Source organism: Octopus bimaculoides, chromosome 6, assembly GCF_001194135.2.
Source record: "Octopus bimaculoides isolate UCB-OBI-ISO-001 chromosome 6, ASM119413v2, whole genome shotgun sequence".
Taxonomy (NCBI): Eukaryota; Metazoa; Mollusca; class Cephalopoda; order Octopoda; family Octopodidae; genus Octopus; species Octopus bimaculoides.
This window is the reverse complement of record NC_068986.1, coordinates 96,815,690-96,830,262: the sequence shown is the minus strand read 5'-3', so window position 1 is coordinate 96,830,262 and position 14,573 is coordinate 96,815,690. Positions and strand designations below refer to the sequence as shown.

Sequence of the window (14,573 nt, the reverse complement as noted above, 5' to 3'; positions counted from 1 at the left end):
TGGAGTGAGGTGGATGCCGTAGAAATTTCACCCCCACCCCCATTGATCTTTTTACCCGCGCGATTTTCACTGAGACAAAAAAAGACTCGAATTTTTTGCATGGAATTAAGTACCCTCACCGCTTAATATGTTGCAAAACCCTTATTTTTGTTCGAAAAAAAGTGATTGGGAAACCGGATCCCCCCATATCCCGGAATCATTGGAATTTTTTTTTTTTTTTTTCGTTGAACGAATTCCAGTGACCTAATGTGCTAGAAAACCCTTTTTGGGATCCGGAAAATAGGTGAGGTGGGGTGAAAGATTTTATTGATATGTCAACTTGTGTGTCTGTGTGTGCGACATATAAACAATAATAGACAGGCTGTCCTGTAAACAAAGTGTATGTGTATACAAACATGGACGTATGTGTGTGCGAGAAATACAAAGCGTAGAAAAGAGTCTATGAGGACGTTAGAAGAAAGTCCAGACACAAGGATGGTAAATACCAGTTCGTATTCAAGGTACACAGTGGTTGAGGTGCTGTAACAAGAAGTTGTGGCGGCAATGCAGAGCCAGGGAGAGGCACATGTCGTGTAATAGTTGTGGCTTCAATGCTGCTGCCGGTTACTTGTTACAGAAGGTTGTCGCAAGTTTTATTTGCTGTTATCCATGGTGAAGTAATTCACAAACAGTGTGGAGATAGAACCTGTGTGAGTGCTGCTGGTGAAAGTCCCGTTACAGGGTTGAAGCCAGGCAAAAAATCACAGAAAGTACTGCTGCAAGAAATGATTGAAGAACTGTATAGTCAAGTAACTCTCGAGATATGGAAATAACTGTGGAAGGTGCTTGCAAAGGCGACTGTCTTAAAACAGAAAGCAAAACAAGATAGACACGACATTTTAAAGACCTAAACCAAAGTGAACCTGATCGGCAATCACTTACACAATCACAAGGGGAGAAGTTAAGAAATTTTTGAAATTACTTAAAAATAAATTTTAAACTATGGATAGAAAGTCATAATGACGACATTACTTATGTAACAGATGTCATTATGGTCATAGCAGAAACTTCGAATCAGCTGCCGCAGACCATGCTGACAGAAGAGAACACAAAGAGTTCACAGTAGGATTCAAAATAAACCGCATGAAAATAAAATGTGCAATGCAAAATGTAGCACAAGCCCGAGCAGAGGTGGGAAACGATGAAATTGAAGACGCGAGGGACATCTGCTTAGACAGACGTAAGTAGAGATATAATGCTGAAATCTCGTGCAGAGGTGGTAGGTGCTAGCCTAGATTAAAGATGTGCTTAAAGTCCTGCATGCCAATTTCCTTAGTAGCACTACCCTATTTGCACTTTTATGCACAAAGGAGACGCGCCTACTACGAAAAGGAAGACCAGCAACGTGCTGTAGATAAGTTCACTCCTTCCATAGACGTTGTCTGAACAGGTGCACGGTGTGTACATGTCAGCTGTCGCAGTGATCGCAGAGCATCGTGAGATGAAATATTTTGTTCAAGAACATAAAGCACCTCTCTGTTTGGGAATCGAAACCGCGACCATGAATGCAAAACTCTAACTGAGAACTAATGGTCCATAACAAACTAAAAGTTTAAAAAATCAGAGGAAAGGAACAACAAAAGTAAGAAGTATTGATGGAAAGTCAGTAAAATTGCAAAATAAGCACCAGCGGTAACATTTTATCCCTTGAAAATTTCTTGAGATCTGTCTTTTAAATAACAGTGATTACGATTCTGTAAAAAAAATAGTAAAGTAAAAATACAAATAAAAAATAAATTTCAATGTTTTTTTTTATTTTGTGGTGGGTGGAGTTGCGTACGTCATTCCTTCAGTATTTTTAGCTTATTCTATGCCGTTGTCTGACATGAGTTATTTCCCTTAACATGTCTGCGTGCGAAAAAATTATACACACGCATATGCATACATACATTACGAAAAGAAATATTAATTTCTCTTCATTTTACTCAGTGTGCAATTTATAAGTGATTGTTTCTAATTTAGACACAAAGCCAGAAATTTTGATGGGAGGCGCAGTGATCCTAGTATTGCGTTGGTACTTTATTTCATAGACTTCGAAACAATGAAAGTCTAAGTTGACGTCGGCGACGATTCTTTCCCTAATGGTAAAGCTTTGAAATTTCTTCTATACCTGTTTATAACTAAACATAGATAATATATTATATCATTTTCCCAACATTAGTTACACCGGTCTGTTAAATGAATAAGTACGAAACTATCAGCGATGATAGCTCTGTATGTATGTCCATGGTGCTCGAAACTTAATGTTAGCACCACAGTAATTATATTTAACCGTAATGTTCTCCCCATTACGTTGAGATAACGTTTGGAACAACGTTTGACAAAGGCAAGGGTGAGAACTCAAAATGAAGAAAAGAAAAAAGAGAAATGAAATACTTAACGAACAAGACAAGGACGTTTTGACATAGTAAGTCTGTCAACTACAAAAATGGTAACTCTTTTTGTAGCATGGATGAATTGCAAATGCATACATCTTCTGCTGAGAAAAAAAGATGAATATTGAATCTTTGATTTTACAAATTCATAGGTATGCATGTTATCACTGTAAGTTATATCAATTAAATGTTATAATGCATCACACAACTGCGCAAGCCCTATTGATCTAATTACAGTTCAAGACTAAAATATGAAGACTTTTTGCTTTACTTTTTAACAGTTCAAGAGACAGCGTAAGGTGAAGACGTAACCTCTACGTTGCAGCTCGATTTACTAGAAATAACAGCCAAATCTCCCTCCAGTGCTAACTTGTTTTAAAAGAAAAGAGAACGCTATAATGTTCTATGTGTATTATGTCTAAAGAAAAACTCAAAAGACAGGATGAATATCACTACAAAGCCCTTGATCTAATGCATCAGAGTTAACCACTAACAAAATCCAACACTTGGATTTTCTTTACATCATATAAATGCTATTTTAACAATAACAGCTTTCTGAGAAAACTTGGGTTAATATAAATGGACGACTTGCTCTTGCCAGAAATCATTAATAAGGAACAAGCGGGGGTGTTTGGCTTGTGTTAGATTTTGCCTTTAGTAAAGATTGGTTTTAACGTTGGAAATGTGTCACCTGTTAAGTTATACGGACAAGAAGTGTCATTGTACTTCGGTATATAAAGAAACGTAAATCAGTGGGATATGCGTTGTGCAATAATAGTACTTATCTAATGCATTGATTAAACTCCATTATATTATAGTATAGACATAATTATGAAGCACTAAAGATACCACTCGGTATAATAGGCAGTGATCAGGAATTGATCACCTTTCTTTGCCTTACTTGTTTTTTCAAGATACGAAGCATATGGGTGATATAGTGACTGGAGAAATGCCAAGAGAATATCTTGCAAATAACTTTCGAACAAGCAAAGGTGAAATTCAAAACATTGTATTTATTTTTGTTAAGTTATACATTATAGTCGGTAAAGTGAGAAATAAATATTTCTTTCTTTTCTAATTGAAATGAAGGTTTCGGCACTGTCATGGTATTAGCTGTCAGAATTGAAAGTAGAACCGACAAGGAACGTTACTGCTGGTTTGAGTTGATTCTTTGGCTACTGACTAGCCGGAGCTATCTGTCTGTCTATCTCACTCTCTCTATATATTTATCTATCTATCACTCGTTCACCTCTGTTTGTGTCCGTAGAATTTATCAAATTAGAAAACGCAAATTTAATATAAAAATATATTTTCTGAAATTGCAAATTATTTAAAATATAATTTTCAACAGAGAGAATTTAGTAGTACCCTTATACTCTGTGTGTTTTCAAACGCATTGATATAGGTGTCAAATTTGTTTCAATAACTTTCGAGTGATAGATAGATAGAGAGAGACAGACAGACAGACAGACAAACAGTTAGCTCGCTCCGGCCAGTCATGGTATTAGCTGTCAGTAGCCAGAGAATCAACTCAAACCAGCAGTAATGTTCTTTGTCAGATTTTTCTACTTTCACTTCTGACAGCTAATACCATGACAGTGCCAAGATTTCTACTGATTGTTACAGTTAGGATATATTTCGACACATATACGGGAGTTCTGTTTTGTGTTAAGTTAATTTTCAATATATACTTATTTGTGAAGGTGATGAGCCGGCAGAATCGTTACTGCGCTGAACAAAATGCTTAGCAGGGTTGATAAAATAAGTACCAACTTAGCCACTTCCCTGAAATTGCTGGTTTTGTTAACAGGCAGGAGTTAGGTTTCTACTCCTCTCATACCTGGCAAAATAGAGAATGGGTATGATTTTAAAAAAACCAAAACGTGTAGAAACAGTGAAATAAGTGAAAACTGAAAATTATACCACTAATGAATAATATGTTTGGAGTTCAGACTGAAGGAGACTTTTGGAAATGTCTTTTTGTATATATATATATATATATTATACAGATTTAAAATTTATGTATTTATATCAACTCTTAATAAATACTAATCAATTTTCCATATTATACAGAAACGCGTCCTGATTATGACCTATAATTCCATATGTTAGTCAAAGCACTACTCTCGGGACGGTTTTCTGATTATTATTTTTTTTTTTTTTTTTGTGATAGAGATATCATCATCATTGTTTTAACCTCTGCTTTTCCATGACTGCGAGTCCGCTGCCCTAACCACTGGGCCTCCACATAACAATAAATAATACTACAGAATACTTTGAGACTGAAGAAAAACATCAGTTAACTGCTATATTAGTCCTGCCTGAGGTCCTAATCAGTCCACTACAAAGAACACAAAACAGCTCACTTTCCATGATTAACAGATTTACATGGACCACCTACAAAGGGATGCTGAAAAGTTCCTGGCTTTGGGCAAAAGAAAATACAGGAGGATCAGTTAAGATTTTGTTTAAAATATTCCCCTCTCAAATTCACACACTTACTGCAACAGTCCTTCAGTTTTCCTAAGCTCTGTAAAAGAATTCAGAAGATTGGGCCTGCAACCAGGCCTTTCGTGATACCCTTAAAACCAGGAACTTTTCAGCACCTCTTTGTACACTAATATAAGTATTAAGAGTGAAAAGCCCCCTGAATCTACAAATAGCTATGTTGCAACAGGAATCTTGAACTATTAGTCTATTAAATGAAAAAATTATGTTCAGAGACTCAAATGCATAAGACTTAGAGTACCATTACAAAAACATTCTAAAACACTGTCTCTCCCACTGAGCCCAGACAAATATAAAAAACACATACACACAGAAAGAGCTGCAACATCATTAGCCTCACTGACTCAAAACAGTACTGCAATGTATATAACCAACAGTAAGTGCAGAGGAACAGTAAATGTCGCTTTCTGAGTGAGTACTCCTTGACTGATTTGGCTAGAATGGATGCAAAATGTCCAGACTCTCATACTGCACTTCGTATGATTACTCACTGCATGCCAACATGTGCAGTATGGTCTTTGGAGCATGTGCGGTATGGTCATTTCTTTGGATAGATGAAGACATGGAATAAATTGATAAGATATATTTGTGGTTCATGCCTTGTTCAGCCAACTAGTCTGATATCTGTGGACTGTTTGTTCAAGGCTGACCTGAGGCTACCCGTCAATAACAAAGAAGTCATCTTTTCTGTTATTGAGGTATTCTGCAAGGAAATTGTACAGAAACAATTCTTTTGCTCATCTATCAAGTCTGATTGTGGTACATATGAAAAGATGATCACTGTTGCCTATGACTAATCTCAGCTTCATTATTCCATCACATGTTCTGACATCCATGTGTCCGGTATCATTTGGCATGTACAGTTACTCATGGAGTAGCATAGCCTTCAATCTCCAGCTAGGTAGATATTTTGAAAAAATTTGCACAATTTGATCATGGCCTGTTTTGGTTGTTCAGTCAGACAGCTTTATGTAAATCAGTATAAATTTTTAGCATTTAACCATCCTGATCTCAGTTACTATCTAGTTTCTAGTGGTAGAAAATTAATTGAATGACATATACCTTGTTTTTGATGTCAAGCTTAATAGATATGCCAACAAACAGTATGTTAATAAAATAGTGTATCCTAGCTTGTATCTTTAGTTTCCAGTTAGGTAAATATAACAATGAAGTATGGTGGTTAGCAGGCAATAACTGATTTATTTCCTTTGAAATCAAATATGAATATTGTCAATAATGATAGTAATACACCATAAAACCAATGTTGATATTAACATGAAAATTTAATTAGAAGTTCTCTTCATTTCACATGTGGTTAAGCCTTTTTGTTTCAGGAGGAGTAAAGATAATGATTCTTATACTTAAATCTGTATTGTTATATAATTCAATATATTGTATTGTTTTATCATTTATACAGCATGGCTTACACTGCTCTGTTAACAGAATCTTTGTGAAACTGTTGGTGATAAATTTGTATGTCCATATCTATAACGGTTTACTAGAAGAGGCAAGAGACACTGGAGCATAGTCTTAAAGACAATATGGACATTACAGCATGGTGAGTCTGTTTACACACTATAACTAATGATACTTTCTAAGATGGTTCTTATTTTATGTATTAAAATTTGTGAGCTTTATAATTGAAGAAAGCTTGTTTGTATTTCTTATATAAATATATTCCTACATTGTTAAATTATTTACTCCCACACACTCTCTCTGTCTCTTTTATAGCTACAACAGTTTCCACAACTCTGAATTGACAAGCTGTATACACTCTCTACACAGGTCAATCTACCTCTCCTGCTTTTCCTCACCAGATTCTACTCTAAACCTCAATCCTTCCACCTTAGAACTGCAACCCTCTGGAATTCTTTCCTTGCTTATGATTTCCTGAAGGTATCAACTAAAACATGCTGACATTGAGCATGGACAGCATCAGTGTCACTGGTTCAAGAAGACCTGCAAATGTCATGGGTACTCATCTTTCTCCTATGAGTATATATTTTTTTTTAAAAGTGCAAAGCAGTTTGTATGATACATTTGAAGAAATGTAATGCAATATAAGTATTAAAGGCATCAGCAGCTGATGTATATGAGAGATGGCTGTATAGTTATGTGATGTGAGTGAACAATGAATCCTGGATGAGAATGGGTCATTGTTGTCAGTGGAAAGTTCTCATGGCTGAGGAATGTATGGCAACGGCTACTTATTAAAAAGAATTGTTCTTGAACAACACTGTTTATTTAGATTAATCAGTAATTAAGAAACCCAAGTTCAGATTAAAGAGATAGCAGAAGTTACTATATTCTATACGGTATATTTCCAAACCAAATTAGACAGTGGAACTTGGTGCAGTCCTCTGGCTTACCTGCTCGTGTCAAACCATCCAGCCCATGTTAGCATGGAAGGCAGACATTAAATGTTGAAGATGATGACTATGTATATGTATATTCATGGCTGTGTTAAGAAATTCGCATCCCAACCACATGGTTGTGGATTCAGTCTCACTATATAACACTTGAACAAGTGTCTTTTACTATAGCCTCAAGCTGCCCAAAGTCTTGTAAGGAGATTTTGTTGATGGGAACTGAAAAAGAAACTTGTATATACATATACATGTGTCTGTGTGTTTATTTACATTTGCTGTTTGCTTGGTTGAAAGTTGTTGCTTGCATGGTGTTCTCTTCGTACTTCCCCTGTCAGTAGATCACCTGTTTATATATCTTCTAAGGTGTGTCAAATGAGAAATCCTTTAGTTGAGAAACAGGTAAGGGCTAGTGTCAGGAAGGGTATATGACTGTAAAACAATGCTCTCTAACCCTGCTAACATCGAAAAACATATAAAAAACGAACAGAATCCTACCTATTAATTAGCAGAGTTGTTAAAGCATTGAGATGGATACTCTAGTATTTATTTAAGTTTCTTGCATTCTGATTTCAAAGCTTGCCATGGCATAAATAGAGTACTAGTTTAGGCAGTGGATTGACAGAATTATTAGAACATTGGACCTTGCAATATTTGTTCTAGCTTTTCGTATTTAAAATTCAAATGTTGCTGTAGCCTACTTGATAGTTTGGCTTAATCTGTCATCCAGATTAACACCACCACTTAGCTCATGGACGCCTTAAGCAGAGTGCACTCTGTTGCAAGCATTCAGGCCAGGTTTCTGATTTGAGGATATTATTCTCTGTTCTATCACTCTCGGGGTCATTGCTATACTGAAGCTTGTTGTTGTTGGCACTCCATCACTTACGACGTCGAGGGTTCTAGTTGATCCGATCAACGGAACAGCCTGCTCGTGAAATTAACGTGCATGTGGCTGAGCACTCCACACACACGTGTACCCTTAATGTAGTTCTCAGGGATATTCAGCGTGACACAGAGTGTGACAAGGCTGACCCTTTGAATTACAGGCACAACAGAAACAGGAAGTAAGAGCGAGAGAAAGTTGTGGTGAAAGAGTACAGCAGGGTTCGCCACTAACCCCTGCCAGAGCCTCGTGGAGCTTTAGGTGTTTTCGCTCAATAAACACTCACAACGCCCGGTCTGGGAATCGAAACCGCGATCCTATGACCGTGAGTCTGCTGCCCTAACCACTGGGCCATTGCGCCTCCACTATACTGAAGCACATACTTCTCATATGGTACAGAAATTATGTTTAGGAAATATTACTGAAAGAAAAGTTTCATAGAAGTTGAGCAGGAATAAATGTTCATTGCAGCAACTGAAGAAGAGTGTAGTTGATGTTGCACCATTGCCAAAGAGAACCATTCTAATTTTAAACCTTTTTTGCAGGGAACACAGGTCGCTGCATTTTATTAAGATGGGAATATGGAATGCATGTTACATCATGTGCATTTATTAAAATATTGATGAAGTCTACTCATTGCTAACTGTGTCGTTTGTAATTGGAGGATATGGTAGTGACCCACCATACTTTCTCACAAAGTGTAACCCCTAACCCTAATACCAGTAGACCTTCGTAGAAATATACCAGCTTTTATAGTTTAACCCTTTAGCATTCAGATTACTCTTCCAAATGTAAGGCTTAGTCATACTGTTTTGATTTGATCGTGCATTATCTTGTAGCTTCAAGACTTTGATGATGTGATTGTTTATTTTTAGAATGACATTGTAAGCTAGGTGTGAGAGGACAGATCTGGCTGGTTTGAATATAAAATGGGGGATAATAATTAGGCCAGATATGTGTGGTTTAAATGCTAAATGGTTAAGGTAAATGTTTATATTTGTCAGTATAATATTTATTGAAATATTACTTTTAGTAGTAAATAGTGAAATGGTTGAAAAATTTCTCATAAAATCTGAGGAGTAATCAGTAGACATGGGTATCATATAGAAGGGTTTGGTTCATATTTTATTAAAGAAGTATCCTGTTAAATTTTGACTGGGAATTTAGAGCTCATTTGGTAGTTAGAATGACAGCAACAATAGCATCTAAGAACTAATATATTCAAGGATAAACAACAAAAATAGTAGTAGTAAAACAGCTTAATCATAACTTGTTACACATCTGCATTACCTAAGAAGTAACTAGTCTCAGAAATTGATTTACCACAAATTCCACAGACCATTTTTTACACTTGAATTTTTAACATTCAATTGTCACGGTTGTTTAGTTTTATTTCTGTGTAATAAAAACTTATGTTTACATAAATGGCAATATTTCAAATGAAGCTTCATTATAAAATTTACATTTATGAGTAGTTATATAACTACAATCAGTAAATAATTACCCACAATATCACAACTGTATGATTTTTATCCAGCAGAAGAAGATTTATAGGGAGATAAGTGACCGAATTGTGACAAAAATTCCTCAACAAATTTCACAGAGGTGTCATTTTACCCCAATACCCCTAATTGAAAACTGTTTCTCACATTTTATGGTAAACTGGTTTCTCCACGGTGTGAGTACGTTTGTGTTCCGTTAAAGGATCATTTTTAGTAAATGATTTTCCACATATTTCACAGTGGTATGGTTTCTCACTTCGAAAGTGACTCTTATTAGAAACAGCTTTCCCTACAATAATCACACTTGTATTATTTTTCCTTAGTGTGAATACGTTTATGCCTTGTTAAATTACCAAACTGAGAAAATGTTTTCCTACATATTTTTTCCCAGTGGTATGGCTTTCTCCATGTATGAGTGCACCTATGAACAGATAAGTTACATTTTGTAGTAAATATTTTCCCACAAATACTACATTTGTAACAATTTCCCACTTTCAGAAACATTCTTTCTGTAATGAAATTTTGAAATTAAAATGTTATCATTTTATTCTTTCTATGAAGACATTTGCAAATAAATCTCACTCTCTTTCTCTCTTCACCATCTACACTTATAAGCAAAAATCTAGAGAAGTGTTGGGTTAACACAACTAGCAGTAACATTATAAATGATATGACTAGAATTGTGTTTCCTTTACTGGCTTTCAGTATGTTTTTATTGTTTTGAAAATTGACTGACATAAATCTGCTTTACCACAAAGTCTGTTTCTTTCTTCAGACTTGATCAGATGCAGAATTGAGAAAAGAGCCTCACACATATACTGGGTAAACTATTGTTGTAGATGATTCCAGATATTTGGGAAACTATCAAATAACTTTTCCTGGAATTTGCATGTTGAGCTCATTTTAAGCAGACTGAAGAATTAATGTTGTATACAGGTGGAACTTTTTTGAAGATTTCAATTCAATATAGCATGTTTAATATTCACTTGTGAATTATACAATGTATAAAGTTTCAATGTGTTAGTATCAACTTTCTTCAGGAGAAGGAGCAGTTTTTTATTTTTTATCCTTAGTAACAGAAGAAATAAATATGAAGGAATGGCAATCAAAGGTCTAAGACTCTCAGAATAAACTGAAATTTACTGTCTTCTTAAGAGTTGTTCATTTTAGAAATATAGTTGGAAAATGAAAGCTTCCATTTTTGATCATTACTTTTGTATCCAGTTTAATCCACTTCCTAGTAATTAGGGTAAAATATATAACCTTTGTATTAGAAAAAAAACAGTTTTTATTAATTGATACTGGACACATACATTGTAAATATTATGCTATGATATCTAAAGTCTGATATATTAATTACAGGACTAATTTGTAATTATGATCAGAGAGGTAATTTTAGCTAACAAGAAGTCTTTAGTATCTTAACTATGGACATTGTGTATATACAAACATTCAGTTGTTGTCATAATCACTGTAACTACTTAATAACTAAACTTTAGGCTGTCACTCTTTTGTCACTGAACCACCAAACTATACAGGATACATCTTATATAAACTATGAGTGCAGTGGGATTTCAGACAAGCTGACCGATGAAAAGCAACAGATGCACAGTAGTTAACAATAAAAACACCCAGGAAATTTAGTTCTTTAATTAACCAGAAGGCTCCTTAAAATTAGTTAACCGTTTCTTTTATTTAGGTGACCAAATGAACAGTGGGGAGTAGAAGTAGGTGTAAAAACATAGCCAGAGTTAGGAACAGGTGGAAAAAGTTTAGGGAAGTATTACCTCTGTTGATAAGTTTCTTTGGGTATGTTGTATGATGTTTGTGTGTGGTATGCAAGCTGGAAAGAAACGAAGCTAGTATTCTCCTGTGGCTATGTAATGTCAGTGTGAACAAGAGATGAAACGATTGAGAGGGAAAATGAGCGTTAGAGAAATCAGTTTTTGTGTGCAAGAGAGAAAAGACTGCACTGGTATGTACATGTGAGGTGTATGAAAGATGGCAGATGAAGAAGTATCAAGCAATCCCCAGGGAAGGAGCCTGTTGAAGTGATGATAGTTAATCTCAAGATGCTGAACCTCACAAGGGAAATGATGAGATGCTGTGCTAAAACAGACTCGTCCTAACCATACCAGCATGTAAAACCATGTATGATGATGACATCTCAAAAGAACCCATGATCTTTGTGTTGGAAATCTAAGATTTAATATGGATCACATTGTATACTTCAGAATAATATTCCTAACCGAATCAACAATTGTTCAAATTCATCACTGATATATTAAAAGCTTTCAGAGTTCTATATTTGGTTTGCTGAATCAGGGCTGGTCTGGCACATGAAAGCATCAAGAGCTAAATTTATGATATACAAGATATATTGTATATTAAGTTTTTCATGTCCTGGATATAGTCTTCACAAATCATACCACAGATACACATAGTGGAAGCATCAACAACAATCTGGAGAATACCATCTGGCTGATGTAAAAAGAATTTTATGTGACCAGACCACTCAACATCACACAAACAAATGAAAATAATAAATTGTAATTTACAGAAGAAATGATTACTTGATTGGATTGACACTTGATATGACAGAAAATTCATTTTATTGGTTAAGGTGGAATAACAACTATCCTTATTAAATACATGCATAAATAAATATTATCTCACATCAGTGTATTATTCGTTATCTATTTCTCCTTAATCATTATCTCATGTCAACAGTAATATATATGTTTATATACCCTCATTATATACATTCATATATGTATATTATTATTGTCATTTAATGTTCACTTTTCCATATGTATCTATCCATTATATACGTTCAAATATGAGATGCATTCAAAAAGTTTCTGACCATTGAGCATAACAAAAAAAACAATTTTGTTCATTTCACGAATTTTATTTAATCACCTTCAAAATACTCCCCTTGGAGAGTTTATACGCTTCTCCCAGTGGTCCTGCCACTGGTGGTAACACCTTTGGGATGCTATGTAGCTCCACTGTCGCTTTCGTAATTTCCTTTTGCAACTCAAATTACTTCCCTTTTAGCATGATTTTCAGTTTGGGGAAGAGCCAGACGTCACATACTACCAAGTAGGGAGTCTATTGAGTAAATGGTGTGTTGTCCTTGACCAAGAAAACTTGGATTATGTGGGCAGAATGAGCAAGCACATTGTCATGGTGAAGTTGCCAATTCTTTGCCACCTACATGTCTGCTTGCTTTCAACACACAGCATCACAAAGGTGATGTCTATCCTCTTTGATTTTGTAGTGCATATTCAACATACACGATACCATGGGAATCAAAGACACAGGTCAACATTACCTTCATTATATTCTATTTTGAAACTTGTATTAAGCCATTCTGAGTGAAAGTTGAATAATTGGACGTATATTGGTTCACACTTAGAAAAATGTAACAATTTGTGACAATTTCTGAAAATGTTTTTTTATGTAAGCACAAGTTAATACACATAATGGAGAAAATGCAGTGGAATTGGAGGATAGTCACCCCCACCTAAACTGACCTTTCCAATTTTTTTTTTTCTTCTTCACTAGATTCCTATGTTTTTGATGATGGTGATTCCAAATATGCAAAAAAAAATCATGTTTTTAAGATTTTTAATTTCTAACTTTTTTTTTAAATTTGTTTTTTCAATCTACATGGAAAAATACGGAGATTAAGAATACGGGGGATAAACAGATTTTAATTTCAAATTTTTCTATGAAAAACTCCAAAATTGATCCACACCCTGTCCCGCTGTCTAAAAGTGAAAATGAATTGCTGTTTAGTCTGTTTCCACATGCATAGACTTATAGTGAAACAGCAAAAGGACCATGGCATGTGAAGCCCTCACCACAAAATTCGATGTGCTAAAAATAACAGCTAAATGTCTGGAGAATCGTTGTGCTTGTGGGCGAATGAACAGAGAAAGAAGTACACAAAATATATTCTACATACCTGTCGTATATGTTGGGTTTGTTTTGTTTTTGTTTTTGTTTTTTTTTTTTTGCTTTAAAGGTAAATGATTCTGATAGAAGCAATTATTTTGCTGTCAATTCATTGGATTAATCCCAACAAAATACTACTAGTTTAGTCACTGGCTCAGCACCTGTATTTGTGGTTTTCATTCCAAAATGATAAAAACTTTAACATACTTCCAAAATGCGACTTAATCCATGTGTATCCGCATACGTATATGTGCATGTGGGGGGTGGGGAGCAGGGTATGACAGGAAAAACATTTACGGAAATGTACTCATAAAAGTTCTATTAAAATAAGTTGACTTCATATGCCACGCTTGCAACTCTCCATATAAATGATAGCAAAGTGTGTATCAAATGAAATTAAAGTCCTTGTTCAATGACAGATTGATCAAGTTACTAAAATTTTAATGCTGGTAACAACATATTCTCACTTTTAATTGAATACTGAGAGAGAAAATGCAAGGGAAATTAATTTTGGTGGTAACGACTAAACCCCTTGATTCATTCTCACAATTAAAAAGAAATTCAGAGGTGAAACATTGCACAAGTTCATTTCTGTAAATGTTTTTCTTGCTCAGGTGTGTTCTGAGTTCAAATTCCACCGAGGTCGACTTTGCCTTTCATCCTTTCGGGTAAAACCAGTTGCATACTGGGGTCGATCTAACTGACTACTCCCACTCCCCAAAAATCCCGGGCCTTGTGCCTAGAGTAGAAAAGAATTGCTCAGGTGTGTGAATGGGTGCTGAAATCATGGAGCACTGGAAATTGAAGTAGTACTCTTTTACACCTTTCAGTCATCAGTACTTATCTAAGTAATCTAATCTATGCTGTAACCTTTTAATCAAAGCATGACAACGTGGGTAGAGGCTGATATCTTAATATTTCTGATGGTCTTAAG

General features: G+C 35.2%; 1 protein-coding gene across 6 annotated transcripts in view; it reads left to right on the top strand.

The window, feature by feature from the left end:
• Positions 1 to 14,573, top strand: part of LOC106879970 (zinc finger protein 708) — a 45,794-nt gene that overhangs the window by 20,542 nt on the left and 10,679 nt on the right. For 2 of the 6 annotated variants that reach the window (XM_052969003.1, XM_052969001.1), the window contains exon 3: positions 6,340 to 6,480. The gene's annotated coding sequence lies outside the window, so the exon portion shown is untranslated. Of the gene's footprint in view, positions 1 to 233; positions 2,124 to 2,143; positions 2,584 to 6,339; positions 6,481 to 14,573 lie in introns of those variants that run through there. The other 4 variants (XM_052969005.1, XM_052969004.1, XM_052969002.1 and 1 more) reach the window with 4 other exon arrangements.